The sequence below is a fragment of the Acanthaster planci genome, linkage group LG05 (assembly GCF_054643075.1).
Source record: "Acanthaster planci isolate LZ-2023a linkage group LG05, COTS_SCS, whole genome shotgun sequence".
Classification (NCBI taxonomy): domain Eukaryota; kingdom Metazoa; phylum Echinodermata; class Asteroidea; order Valvatida; family Acanthasteridae; genus Acanthaster; species Acanthaster planci.
Genome location: NC_141781.1, coordinates 2,792,463 through 2,808,261, shown reverse-complemented (window position 1 = coordinate 2,808,261; position 15,799 = coordinate 2,792,463). Strand labels below are relative to the sequence as shown.

General features: G+C 40.8%; 1 pseudogene across 1 annotated transcript; it reads left to right on the top strand.

The window, feature by feature from the left end:
• Positions 1–253: 253 nt before the first annotated feature.
• On the top strand, positions 254–11,996 carry LOC110987924 (uncharacterized; annotated as a pseudogene). The gene is made up of 5 exons (XR_015425289.1): positions 254–408; positions 2,151–2,366; positions 4,488–4,678; positions 5,533–5,655; positions 10,414–11,996. The product of XR_015425289.1 is annotated as an uncharacterized LOC110987924 (transcript).
• Positions 11,997–15,799: the final 3,803 nt, after the last annotated feature.

Here is a 15,799-nt window from a genome sequence, read left to right as displayed (position 1 = left end):
AAAAATACAAATTTTGACCCGAGATGACCTTTCGTGACCCTAAAATGACCTTGAAATTCAAAATTGACCATGGTATCCCCCCACATCTTGTTTGTGATGACATAAATAATTGATTGAGCATAGTTGCCAGCCATTACCAAAAAATGCCGTGAAAAATATTTCTAGAGGACTTTTTCATATTTGGCTGGCCCACTACCTCTGCATGTACTATTGTCGGGGGTTCAGAGTTAAATACGTTATTCGTGCAAGGTGCAATGGAGTGCGCATGTTCAATTGAGTCCATCTCCCTGAGATAATCCTGGCCGTATTTTCGTCTCGCTTCGGGACGCCTCAGAGCTGCATAAAAACACAGAGCTGGGACAGTCGTTAGCTTGGGCAGTGACTACAGCAGAAACACATCATGAATGGGTAGGTCCAAGGGCTCTTCGTGTAAAATAGATCTGGAGCTGAGATCCCTTAATGAACACGTAAGGTCATTGAAGCCATCGGACAGCCATCTTACCGTGCCGAATACAAAGGTAATACGAAAGCTTGGTCACCATGATGAAATTCGTTATGGTATCATTAGTTATAATAGCAAGAAAGTCACAATGTTGTAGTCGAGTACTTTTATTCCGCGTACCTGAAAGTCTGAGTACTTTAACCAGCCGAGTACAAGCACTGATTTTCAAGTACGAGTACTTGTACCTCCAAGTATGAGAACGAGTACTTCTAGTTACGAGTACTTTAAGTCTTTGTAAATAGTCAAATTTAATGTGTCAAAATGTTTAAATGAATATGAACAATGGACCTACAAACTTTTTGCAACTGATCGTTTTTATAATCCGTCATAGAATTCCCAAACTAGTATGTTTAGGTAAAGTTGCAGATTATATTTAGTCCCAAAACTGTGACCATGTATTTTAGGGTCCCGCTTGGCAAAACATAGAAGTAGGCAAAGGTTCAATACCAGCTTAAACTCTATGTGATAGTAATGCCAACCAAAGTCATGTAAATAACATTCCAAAAATATACACATTGGAGTTGTGATTAATGATAGATCTCTGCGTATACGTGGCCATGTACAATGTTCAATACATGAACATGTACCAGTACGACTACGACTCGTGATGCAATATGCACGCACAACGCAAACACGTAAATGTGGAAGGGTAAAGTCTGCTTTCCAGACTTCGTATTCCTATGCCTTTTTTTTATATTCTAGATTCTATCTGAGGTCTGCGAACAACTAAATTGAGTGTTGGGCATTAGACGCGTTTCGTGGTGCTGCGATCCGTTAATGCATGCAGTGTGCGTACGTGTGTACACGACTGCTACGTCCTGTGATAGTACACGGAATAAACCAGCGTTTGGCCGTCGTAATTGGCTAAGACGGCGAATGTGTAGGCCTTGTGTTTGTTGGACCGTACCGGATACCGGTCTGCGAGGATCAATTTTCTTGTATTTCGGTGTATTTCAATGGCCGTTACGGGGATTTAAAGGAATTTTTATTGAGCACCGTTAATCTAGTACGAGTACCTCCGCCTGCTTGAGTACAATTTTAGGCCGAGTATTTTGCAGCCCGGGTATGAGTACCGTTGTTCGAGTGCGAATATTTGGAAATTTGATTTCTTGAAGTAAGACACTCTGAAAACGTACGAGTACTACAACACTGGAAAGCCAACCGTCGCCTTTGCATTCGGCATGGTAACATGACAGCCGTTGGCTTCATTCGTTACAAAGGCCCTGCGAGTCCATATTTTCACATATTTTTATTACTTTTTTTAATGCCGTGGTGGGTCCCCGTGCAACCACGTAATGGTATCATCGTCAAGTCACCTAAAAATTGATTATTTTTCGGTTATAGACGCTTTACGTGGTAGCTACCTTGCAGGACAGTTCTTTTTATTCCACGGCGAAGCATTCTTTGTGCATACCCTGTGGGAAAAAAGCACTGACCTGTACGATGGTCGAAAGGCAAACCCTCTATAGTCAGTGGCGTCTGCAAAACAAGACTAGAAAGGGCACTGGGTCGAACATGATGCGAGTCCGTATGTCACGTTTACATGTTCCTGTTGAATACATGTATTCAACAGCAACATGCGTACGTTACACACAGGGCGCGTAAAGCACAACTAGCATCACATATACATTACACCGTTAACTAACAGACGAGCAAAAATGGCGGACAGCAAAATGGGCCTACTAGACGGGAACGAAACAGCCGAGGAGTTTTTGGCGTGCACGGAGCAGAAGCTGTTGGGAGGGATAGTGGGCATTGGGATCGCCATGGGTATGCAGACTGGTCTTTTTGATGTCATGATCTCGTTGAAAGGGGAACCTAAGACCAGCCATGAGATTGCAGATGCTGGTAACTTTAAAGAGAGGTATGTGCCAATACTAGACATGCTAGATGTAGTGCTCTCGTACTTAGAAGGTTTGAATTGCATTAATAGTGCTATGAGATGGTAATCAATTGATCCACTGTACAAAACGGCGCATGAAAGATTTCATATTTACCCTGGACCGTGTGTAACAAGGATGACGCCTGATTAGGCCTTATTAGATGCCTATGTTCTGCATTCAATTTTTCGGGAAAAGTGTATTTTTAGGATGATAATTACATTTCTTCAGGCTTACTCACAAACCACTCTTTAGTGCATATGTGATTGGATAATCCAAGGGTATATATCGGGAGCAAAAACCTGTTGCATTTTACTTGATATTTGCACACAGTTTAATTTTTCCTCAGAAATTATTGACTAGTTAAATCCCATGTTAGTTATTAAGTGTTGGCAAATCTCAACTTGTTCAAAATTTCTACTTAGGTCTACTAGCAAATTTCAACACAATAAACAAATTAAAAGAACTGTGAAAATTATATCGTACCTTACAGAATAGCAATTTGCTGAGAGGTAGCTAGGTGCTACCATGGATATCCAAAGCACGGACGTATATAAATGAGAGGTTATCTGCCTGTTTGCCAACAGAACAGAGGGCTTTTTTGCAAGCTTTTGTACATTTGAACAACTGAGGCATCATCACATCAAGTCATTTTTCGTATATAACACCCCTCTTTTAAGTTATCCGCAAAGTTTCAACTTGAAAGAACGTGTACTTCAGGACACATAGGGCTTTAAAGAGTGTACCCTTAATGTCACACAACTTGTCTCCTGATGACGTCATCATCACATGAGGTCAATATCTCTCTAAAGCAACCTCTTTTCAAGATATCTGCAAGATTAGAATCCCATCTGACATCTACTTTAGGAGACATAGTGCCTTCACGGGACTTGTTTCCTGATGAAGTCTTTATCACATGAGGTCAAAATTCCTCTAAAGCACTCCCTTTTCAAGATATCTGCAAGATTTGAACCAAATTGGATATACATTAAACGATGTGTCATGAGCTGTTTCGTCATTGTTTCTGCTTGTCCGCAAAAATAAGACATAAAAAAAATCTCCGACCTTACCCCCTCCCTCAAAAAGTCCTGGATCCGCCCCTGGAATAAAGTCCGAGTCTACTACCAGTTCACCACCAATTTCATAGAGCTGCTTAAGCACAAAATTTGCTCAAGCGCAAGAGACCTTGCTTAAAAAACAAAGGTTACCAGCTCAAAACCTATGCGATTGTCACACTAGCCAAAAGACGGGTGAATACCGTTCCAAAACAATATACATCACATGGAGTTTTGCCTGGTAACCTGATTTGTCAAGCAAGACGTTTTCATGCTTAAGCAAATTTTGTGCTTAAGTAGGGCTATGAAATTGGTCCCCCTTGCAGGTTTTGAGCCAGAGAGGGGCATTCTTTGGTCTCTTTTTAATTATATATGTCTTTAAGTGGAGAGGGGTAGTTCCTGCCTGCTCTCTTCGGTGAATGCATTGCAGAAACCACTCCCCATATTCACCTGTAAGTACATATAAATTAATTAATTTGTTGTTGGTGTACTCTAAGGGATCTTGTAATCTCTGACTTCGATCATTTCCTTTACGTTGTATATTTTTTCAATACATGGCAACACATTATCTAATTGTAACCCTATTCCAGACCACATTTATAATTTTTTTTTGGAAAGTTTGTGTGCTGGACGTACAGTGTACCAATATCATTCATTTTTTTCTCTGGGCTAAGTGTCATGTTTCTTTAAATATGCACCTATAGGTGGATGAAAGAGAACGTGCTAATGTTAAGTAACTTTAGGGCCGGGAGATCATTAAAAATGACTTACAGACTTGACAGAATGTCTTGACAAAATCTTGTCAGGAGGTCACGTTGTGAAAAATCTTGATGTTAAGTATGCTCTAAGAATTTCCAACCACTTAAGGGAGATGTGTAAAGAGTCTCAACGTCATGTCATCGAGGGGTACGTGATATGAGCTGGGGTGTGTATTGTTTTTTTCTAGAGGACCAGTTTCAGTGAAAGGTATAAACAGTATGCATCAAACTTAAATTTCATTTGAAACTGGTCGATTGTGCTTGATAGAATAGAAATTGGTTTATGTCACAGGTACGTGAGGGAATGGTTGGGGTGCATGACCAGTGCTAGGATCATCAGCTGTGACTCCGAGGGGGAGAAATTCTGGCTTCCTACCCACCGAGCAGGCATCATGGATCTGAAGCTATTGGCTTTGACCCCGCCCACTCTCTACGGAGGTTTCCATCAAGTCGCCGAATGCTTTAAACGGGACGGACCAACTGGTACGAGTACCCAAGTGCACTTAAAGAACCTTCAGTAGCGGTAGATACATGGGAGAACGAAGTGTGACTACAGACATATAAAAGATAGACTTGCAACTCCGTGAAACAAACGATGCCGAGATGTTTTGAGATGCAACAGACTACATCAAAGATCCTGGGCAAACTTATTCTGCCGTTAGCACTTTACACATTAATAAACATTTCAGTCTCTCAAATTTCTAAACAAAGTGTTATACATTTTTCTCTTTAGGCAAATTGGATGCTTTTGAGTCATTACCTTTATGAATACAACTTTGCATCACGTTTGAAACTCTCAAAACCCCTCATAGGTTTAAAAAAGCCATGCTAGTCGGCAGTGTACATTTTGCTGATATGTGGCCAATTACTGACGTCTGTGTGTTTATACGCTCTTGGGCTGTACGGAACAGAACATTAAATATTATGGCAGTTTCCAGCGGTTATTTTATCGGGTGCACACGTAATGCATCACGTTGTTGCTGAGACTTCAATTTTTCCTCAATATCGTAATTTAATCAATAATCACAACCTCTTTGCCATACAATATTATCACTCATGCACCAGTGGCAAGACAGTTTTATGAGAATTATTCAAAAACAGGAAATAACAATGGGAGATTTCACACGAGATCGACAAAATGCGCAGAACATCTGAGCAGTCGTTCAGATCGGACAATCGCTGTTACCCTTATTGTATATAAAAGGTAACATCAATCAGAATGATGAATTCTGATGAAAGTTTGGCGTTAAATGGTAAGGTGTTTTTGGTGAATTTATGAAAGTAATAAGACGACCATTGTCTACAAATCGATTTTAATCGTCCATTTATTTTTGTAGGTGTTTCATACAGCCACTATCCTAAATTCGACGAGCTAATGGGTATAATGCAAGGCCCGTTCTTCTGTGACAAACTTGTCCAGGTGGTGATTCCATCAATTCCACAGTTACTCCAGCAACTAAGTAAGTAGACTTTGTTGAATGCACTTACCCTCTTGTATGTTAGCCGCGAAGTGCCCTTGGCTTCATGGTTTTTATAGAGGGCGCCATACGTTTTTTTTTTAAGTTCTGTCCTCCGTGCTTGCAAGGTACATGTGCTCTTGGTAACTGGCCTCGATTCTTGTGTTGTTCTTTTCATGCGTTCTTTTTAATTTTTGTGTTTTCATTAACAGTGACTTTTTGAGAAAAGTTTAATTTTACCAATCAAATTTACTTAGAAAGTGCGTGCCGTCGAATTATCAGCATCGCCGATACTTTGCCCTTGTTGTTTGTTCCCATTGATATGAACCTCGAAGATAACAGAGCTACACCTGTGACACTATAGCTTAGCTTACTAAACTAGTGATGCCTCTGAAAACCAACTGAACCAGGAAAGGTGGATAACATTTTTACTATGTAGTTTGTAAAAGTTAAATTGTTTTAATCAAAAAATAGGACCGATTATATGATGACATGCTTCACTGATTTTAAATGTATGTTCTCCTTTTCAAGTTCAGACAGCCTTACTGTAATGTCACCGTGGTTGTGTGGCACCTGCACGTATTTTCACTTAAGCCAAGCCATGGATCACCCACCGTTCACTTTTTCCACACAAATCTAATTTACATACTGTAAAAACGTGCCGACTTGTTTTTCATCAAATTCCAGGAAGAAATCTGCCAACTGATACAGATATTCCATCTTGTCCTCTCAATTTCACCTTGAAATCCAGAAATACTACACATGCTGTGGATAACAAACTGTTTATTAAATGTATTGTAAGGGGGCAATTACCACTTGGTTTAAGTTTCAGAAAATATGAAGTGTTGGTTTTTGTGGGTGTGTATGCCAGGGTGGATAGACCAATGAGAACAGGTTGTCCAGCACATCAGCATTATTTATGGGGCTAACAAGTAACGTTACTGTTTAAAAGACTTCTGTGAGCCAACCTGCAACTAAACTCATGTCTAATTTGGAATATACGGCAGATTTCATCATAGGTATACCCGCCCTCAAAATAATGTTGAATCAGTTCGTCTCTTATGAAAACTATTAAGGAATCAAACTTTGTAAATAATCTATTATTTACATTCCGTTCTGTGGAATATCGTGCAGGCACAGACAGAAAAATGTTATAGGCTATAGACCTAAAGTCAGGCTGTTAACGACTACAGTTACGTCTAGAGTAACTAAGTCATCGAGAAAAACAATCTACCCTAACAAAAGTCTATTTTGTTAATTTATTTATGTAACCAAAATGGTATTATTTCATATACCCGTTACTTAACTGATGTCAGGATATTATTTCTTCTTTCAATTGGAGTTTGGCGCAACTGCAAAAACGAATACATGTACATCTTCTAGTTCTATTGCTAAAATGAGAGTCAGGCATGGTGGATCGATCGAACAAGGACATGTACATGTAAAACGATCAAGGGTCAAAGTTAAAAATACCACTGCGCAATCGTGACAAAAAAAAAAAAAACCACGGGCGACGCACGACGGGCGACGCACGACGCACGACGGCAGATATGGAATTCCATAGAATGGAGATCCTGTGGTCAATAATGAAACCACCCCGACTGCCTCGCCAAATTTAAAATTAAAATAAAAATAAAATTAGTCTGTATTGTGTACTATCCTCCTCCGAAAATTAGTGCACAAAATATATATCGATCATATTGCTTTCACTATTGAGTCGCTTTGTTGCAATATCCGGATGCTGGTATTTCTGTAGCAGGAGATTTCAATGATTTAAATATTCAGTCAATTCTGGATCATAATGATTTTGCACAAGTTGTTAATTGCCCTACTAGAGGTGGTAACATATTGGATAAGATCATAACTACTTACACCAATTTGTATACCGATATTGACGTCCATGCTCCACCCGTTATGAACGACCACAACTGCGTCCTTGGGTCCCCAATCAGGATATCCATTGTACTCAACGTAATGTTATGAACAAAACTTTCCGCCCTTTCAGGGACAGTGGGTTGAGACAATTCGTAAACTGGATAGCCCATCATACATGGCACGAGTGTTTTCAATTGGATTATCCTTCAGAGCAGTGTAGCATGTTACTTAATTTGGTCAAGGAAAAACTTAATATTTACTTACCAACAAAAACTATCCGCCTTCATAGAACTGATAAACCTTGGATTTCCTCCCTGAGTAAAGCTTGTATACGCCAGAGACAACAAGCTTTCAGTAATGGGAATGTTGTTTTATGGCGTCATCTTCGAAATAAAACAATACGTAGCATTGCTAAGGCTAAGGTGACCTACTATAATACCCGGGTTCGTTATTTTAAAAGCGACCAATCCAGGAGCATTTTATAATCAGATTAAAATATTGACTGGTCGTGAGCAAGGTCCTTACCCGATTGCGATCCCTGGTATGGAATTTGGGGACACCCAACATCATTTTCGTTTGGTTGCCGATAGGGTTAATGAATAATTTTGTTCGGTGGCTTCAGATTTACCTTACCTTGACTGGCGTACTTTACCAGCGTTCCTTCCAGTGAATCAGGATGACTTGCCAAAGACCCAACCTCATCAGGTATACCGTTAACTTAGAAGACTTAAACTTGGTAAGGCCGGTGTCTCTGATGATTTGTCAGTGCGTATTATACATGAGTTCGCGTATGAGTTGTGCTATCCGTTAACTCATATTTTGAATACCTCAATTAGAAGTGCTCGAGTGCCAAATCAGTGGTTGTTCTCTGAGATTGTGTCAATCCCAAGTCGCATCCTGCCACCTTAGATAACTTAAGACCTATCGCACTGACTAGCCACTTTGCGAAAATCGTTTATTGCAAAGTGGCTTTTGGAAGACTTAGAAATGAGTATAGACCAAAACCAATATGGGAATCGCCGCGGATTGTCGACTAAAAATTACCTTATTGGCTTACTTCATGAAATTTATACAAATGCAGAAAATCCTAAGGCAACGTATACAGTGGTCTTAACAGATTTCTCAAAGGCGTTTGATCGCATAGACCATAATATTATAGCTCATAAGTTATTTCAACTCAACGTAAGGCCTATTATTATTAGTTGGATTTTGAGTTTTTGGATTGTCGTCGTCAGTGCGTTAAATATTGCGGAACTAAGTCTGAATGGAGTACAATTCATCCCGGGGAACCTCAGGGTACGAAACTAGGGCCTATCCTATTTTCAGTAATGATTAATGATGCATGTACCGATTCATCGATTTCTGTCTTCAAGTATGTAGATGACCTAACCTTGGTAGATTGTCGGAGTCCCCACGCGGCCATCTGTTATTCAAGATGTATTCAATGATTTTGGGGATTGGTCTTATACCAATAATATGAGGTTAAACACAAGCTAATGCTAGAAAATGACAGTTTCCTTTTCGAAACAACCACGTTTATCAGTACCAATTTTAATTGGAGTTGATCAATTGAAGGAAGCTACTACTACTGGGATCCTTGGAATAGTAGTCCAGCCAGCCAGCCAGCCAGCCAGCCAGCCAGCCAGCCAGCCAGCCAGCCAGCCAGCCAGCCAGCCAGCCAGCCAGCCAGCAAGCAAACCCCCCACAAAAAATAGAAACATGGATATGAAAGTGTATCGAGCCCTGGCCCTTGGCGAGTGAAAAAAAGAGATTGTCTATAGAAGAAGGAAAGCTTAGGGTCTTTTAGAATTTGTAAAATGAGTTCACTACTGGACACGTCTTTAGAAAATGAGATGGCCAAAGTTCTCAAAGTATCGGGCTACTATGAATGAGAGATTGAAATCATGCTTGAACTCAGGATAGAAGACGATGGAAGTGAATAATTGTGGGTGGATTATGCATTAGGATGCAGGCGCAGGGGTACTACCCCTGCTCACTCTAGTGTTTGGTGAAGGACTGCTGGTTACTGCTTGCAAGCCAAGAATAGTGGCATGATCACTGATGCCAGATTACAACAAAACACTCGAGTACTTTGCACAAAACCGATGTAAAATGTAAAACTGCAGGTACCTGCGTCCACTACTGCTGTAAGGATATTAGGAGATTTTGTTTAGGGGATTTGGAAAGAATATAGAAATGATATGACTCTTGATCAAGTATCTGTATAAATGGAACGTTGCAAAATGACTTTATTGAGCTCATGAAATAACACTATTTTAACTTTTCTTCCTCTAATTTGAATTCTTCTATTCGTAAATCCACTCCAAGATACGATACGATTGCTAATTTCGTGAGAGCAAGCACAGGGGACGAAAATGAAAAGAAAAGTAATAAAACCGCCCTGTACACCTTGAAGCAAAGGGCAACAGCACACGACGCATTGGCGTCTTGCTTCAGGCGACGGTATACGCAACGCAAACGCTCGTCACGATATACAATCCATCCATCCGTCCGTCTGTCTGTCCGTCCATCCATCCGGGAGCGAAAGACGTGCAACGCAATGGGCGACAGAATGAACGAATTTTGAGCAGAAATATATGCAAGATGAAAATGACGTAAGACGACAACACGCGACGGCCGACGGCACGACGCGACACACAGAAAGCGACGGCACGAAGCAAGGGAGCCGTTGTGCCGTCGCGTCATGTAATTACGTAGCCAGGAATAGGCAGAAATTTGTGTCATAAGTAGTAGGCCATGGCTTTCTACCATTTACTTCTAATATTTCACAAACCCCGGCAGAGCACAAATCATTGATAGACGTTGTAACTTGAAAAAGAGAACATTTTCAGAGCAAAACAAAATTTTTACCTTTGCTCTTTGTAGATGATGGAATTGAAGTACTGGATGTCGGCTGTGGACTAGGTGAATCCACCAGAATCATGGCCTCTCACTTCCCCAAGAGTAACTTTTACGGACTCGACATCTCTGAATACGCTATCGACAAAGCCAAGGATGCAGCTGTGCAGATGGGTCTCACAAATGTCGAGTTCCGTCGAGGAGATGTGACAGATATGCCCGCCGGATGGACTGGGAAATTTGGCTACTTGTTCATGAATTTCGTCCTACATGATCTCTCATTCCTGCCAAGGCTGTACAGGAGATGTACCGGGTGCTGCAGCCTGATGGAGCCCTCTCGGTCTTCGAAACCAACACCTATTCTAAGCTCCGGGATAACCTTACGAAGTTTGACGACCAAAGCCGAGTCAACATGGTGTACACGTACAGCCTGTACATCTGCGTGCCCACCTCCTTATCGTTGGAGGGCGGGGCAGGCCTAGGCGCATTCTGGGGGAGGGAGGAAGCACAGAAGATGCTTGAAAAGTTTCACTTTGATGTTCTGTCTGTAACAGAGGTAACGGTGGATGAGCTTCATCTGATGTGTAGGAAACGTGCTTCCCAGAATTAAAATCGACTGATCGAGCATTGTGAACAAGTGACAAGGTTCACGTAGAAAGGGAGGCGTTTCTCAAAAGGGGGTAACACAACAACTCTATGGCAGCGATTAAACCAATGAACAGGAAGGTTTAATGAAGAAATTGTCTGTGTATTATACCCAGTTAATTAGAAAACAGTGGTGACTTACAATTGACCAGGATACTGTAGCAATCTTGGGGGAAACTGTGATTTGTGAATAGAATGGTGGAGCTGAAACCAGTGATGAAGTCTTGGAAATATATGGAACAGGAAACTTGGTGACTTGGGAATAAACAGAAATAAATACTAATAAATTCACTGGAATGCACGTACATGTGCCCACTAGACGACAACATAATTGTACATGTAACGCTGCAACAATTGTCCCCGATTAAGGCTAAGCTTTGTACTCTAAAATCCTCTATTTTACATAATAACACAAGAATCACTATATGATCTTATACTATAAACACTATAGAACATATGACTGTACTCCCAATTGTTAGTAACGCACGGTAAGGGCAACTTTGGAGGTATTTTGATTGGAAATTTGCTTGGTAAACCAGATTTTAGAACGGAATGGACGGTGCGAGAATGAGCAAACCACTGACATGACTGAGGGCGCCCTACCAACTATTGCTCGATCAGTCGACAGTGAGGGACTTTCTTACAAGCATGTCATATCAGAGTAATGTCAGTAAGAAAAAAAACCCTTTTAAATTTAATGTTCCTTGAAATACTAAGTAAGAAAATTCGTTGCACAAACGCAAATTATTCAAGTCAAGGTTTAACAGCGTGACAGAGTATTCATAAACAGTCTGTTGGCGTGGTTCATACACAGAGTTAAAGGTCTTTTCTCAACGCTCAAAATGGTGTATTAATATAAAGACTGTTAGTGTCATTTTTGATCAGATTGATCTAATTTTGACATCTACCAGCTGTAATACTTTCCAGTGATGTATTTTTAATAAATGCAATGTATTGCTAACAAATGCCAATAGTTACTTATGAATTTATTAAAAGTTCACTTTCCAAACGATACGACTGCTGATACAACTGCAGCAGTTTTGGATTGTCGTCGTCAGTGTGTTGAATATTTCGGAACTAGGTCTGAATGGATTACATTTTATGCTAGGGTACGAAACTAAGGCCTATCCTATTTACAATGATAATTAAGAGTGTATTGTTTCAACTCGTTGCAAAAAAAAGACGATTGTTTCAAGGATTATGGGCCAGTCAAGTCTCTTTTTTAAAAACGGACGAATCAGTCGTAGAAAGAGACTCCTTCTGATGAAGAGGATGACGTGAAATAATTCTTAGCAACTCGTGCGACCATGCACTATGGTGTCCTCGGATATCCAAATAAAACGGCTGCCTGCAATAGCGAAGATAACTTTTTCCCTCCATCAAAAGAGGCCAGACCGAAATGCAACTCGTGAGAAGTTGTGAAGGTAAGACTAACTGCATTAATAACAATATCTGTTTAAAGTGAGGTCAAACTTCTTTTAAACAAGTTGGCGATAACATAAGAAGAATTCTCTCTTTAAACAAGTTACTTTTAAGTCTGGCTTGTTGGTAGCTGAAGTGCCACGGTTGGCCATTGCTGTGACGTCACTACTTTTTTCAAGGTGTAGATTAATTTTACGAATTTACAAACAATGTGGTTGGTTACAAATCTACGGTTAGTGTTTTACAAGCCCAAAGTTATAGTAAATTCGTATCGACTACCCCTCCCCCTCGTTTCGATCATCAAAGTGTGACCGGAGGATTGGATTGCTGAAAAGCAACATAACTGTTGTTGGTGTTGTTTTAATGGCGCTTTCAGCAACTCAGCTATTAGCGCCAATAACTGTACGTTTATTCATACACTTTATTAATCAGCATCACATTACGGAGTTAGGAAGAAGGTCAAATTTTAGAGGCAGGAGGAAACCGGAGTACTGTGGCGAAACAGGGTAGCTGCGCAGACTTGTATTTAGTCTAGGACATTAATAATTCAAGCCGTCTAATTTATGCATTAAACATACACGCGGCAACCAATCAGAGGCACGCATTACCTTAAGTCTGGGCGCTTGCTGCGTGGGTTGCCAGGACTTCTCAAGATGGCAGCGTGCTAACCAGAGCTCTGAGGAGTTGTGTTGTATTCTGAGTTTCGAGTGTAAATCTGACGTACGACCGCTGGTGGTTGGGGATGTACCTCAAGTGTACCTGGTGCGATCGGTTAGTGTGGTGCTTTTTCTCAGTTGCCGGAGCTGCCGATTATATCAGATCTCTTTGAAAATTGGGGAATCGTTAGACAGTCTCGTTTATTTAAGACGTGGTAAATTATAGGGTTAGGGAACCCGACCGAACCAGTTAATTGGGGAATTAGCGAAGCTTAGACTAGAAGGATTGTGTGCCGTCGTTTCATGCTTGTTGGCATAGCGACGGTTGGTTGCGGTCCTGGTCTGGGAGCTTGCTTTCCTCGTTGAGGTTTACTGGGTGCAGGTTTCCGTTAGAGTCTGGTGAGGACTATTATAATCGCCTTCGTAATCAACTTACCTGTGTTATTTCGTAATAACTTGAAGTGGGTGAGGGTTATTTAAGTCACCTTAAACCTTGTTGCAGTTTGGGAACAGTATTGCTTCGTAAGGCAGTATAGATTATTGTTGTACAACTCTACACCATTGTGTTGTGTTGTACAGTTACGAAGATTGTATTTGCTTGTGTGGTCAAGACTTATCAGTTATAAGCCATCGGTAGATTATTTATTTAGACTTGAGGGTTACCCTGATCACTGTGAGGGTTACCTGGTTATTGTGAGGGTTACCCTGATCGCTGTGAGGGTTATGCTGGTGTAGGTTAAGGATAAGGCTGATTAATCACGTTCGTGGTGCAGTTGACCACGTAAGACTACATAGTTAATTGCTGTTGTATATAAAGGGTGACTGAGCACTGGCATAGAATAAACCAATCATATAATTGCCTTAGAAATCACTGGTCACCGTAAGATTTAGTTCGGTCCTGTATCACTTATTGACGTTTATTGTAATCTTTATTTGCATTGGGATCAATTACCTAATCACTGGCAAACTTCCACCAAACGAACAGCCCCTAAGGCATAGCCCACCGTTCGTGAACTGATATCCTTCCTTGCGTTTGGATAGCCGCTCATTCTTGCGTAAGGTTAAATAAATATATTTGTGGAGCTAGGCCAGGTCAATTCTATCTCCGATCAGGCTAGTCAGTTGCCCGCCACAGTACCCGGAGAAAACCTGCGAGAGCGAATATGGACCAGAAACCAAATGCGCTTAAAGCCTGGGCCAAGCCGGGACTCGAACCCGGGCCTCATTCGGACAAAGCGAGGAAAGAACCGCTACCCTAACCCGCTCCCCCAAAAGCAAGAAAGCATCGTGTTGCCGTGAGACTGATTCTACTGGGCTTCGTAATAGCTACAGTTAACAAATTTAAGAGATACCTGGAACGCCCACACTCCGGCCTTATTGTGTACGTTTGTCCAGAGAAAATGACATAGGTTGCTATCCCTCGTGCTTTCAAAAACAATGATTTGTAAAGCAAAATTTTCAACAAGGGTTTGAATTTTCTCTTCACCTTTCAATAAGGAATTAATTTGATGTGTTTTGGCTGCTTTTCCGTGTGTAGGTTTTGCACACTCTTTTTTTATAATGTTGGATTATACCTTAATTGAATTGACACAAACTTGGGTACATATTCTAGTTGTTCCAAGATCATACCGGTCCTGAGGTGACAGATCTGTCATAATCGCTTCTCCCCGAGCACATATATATGTAATGTTGCCCATAAATGTTCTTCTATTGCTAATACCTGTAGTGCTATAAGCAATTGGAAATGTGCGCTTAATAGAAATTCTTAAATGCTATTATTTAACTCCAAAATTGGCATCGTAATTGGAATCTTAATTTTTTTTCATTTTCCAAGTGAAAATAGCAATATGTATTGAGGGGGCATTTCGGAATGATTCACATATAAGAACATTTAAGTATCAGTGAAGCTCATTTTAAGTGGTAATAGCAAAAGTGTCATAGACTCGGGACTCCATGTTCGTGTAACAATGGGAAATAGCTTAGGTCACAGAATAGACTCGGAAATGGCGATTCGTGCAAAAAATCTTAGCACCAATCTTCTTAGCACAACTCTGCAGTTCTTCATCCATTCTCCTTGACATATTACTGTGCACAAAGACAGTCAAAGTGGAAAGACTGTGAAAAAGAGTTTTCGACCATCACTATTCTGAATTTTACAGACATTAGTTTTCATTTTACACTTCTTTCGAGCATCAGGTTTCAAGTTTAAAAGCAGTTCTCAATTCTCAAAATACAGCGAAATTTCAAGTGGTCTGCTGTTATGTGTTTAAATTATGGTTCAACTCCCAAAACAAAGTCGTCTCTACTGTTCTCCGTAGATGCACACAGGTTTGGTCATAATAACAAATTTCTCTTTGTTTACATCGAAGCGCCTTGAGTCATTCAGCTGGCAGATTTTCTCGTTACCTCGGTGAAGCACGTTGAAAGAGAGGCATCTGGGCTCCTTGTGGCATTTCACTGCGCAATCATTGATGTTGGCCACTGGAAACTGGCAAATCACGTTACCCATCAGGCAAGATGCGAGAAGTCGCCAGGACTGCAGCTGGAAATTGTCTCCACCGATGGGATGTTCACAAACTGCGTAGTGAGAATCTGCGCAAGATGTGTCCCTCCATTCGCCGGTGGAAATCATCCTCGCACAATGGGGAGGGTTTCCATTGAAGTTGGGTTCACCCGACCTCCAGTTCCTG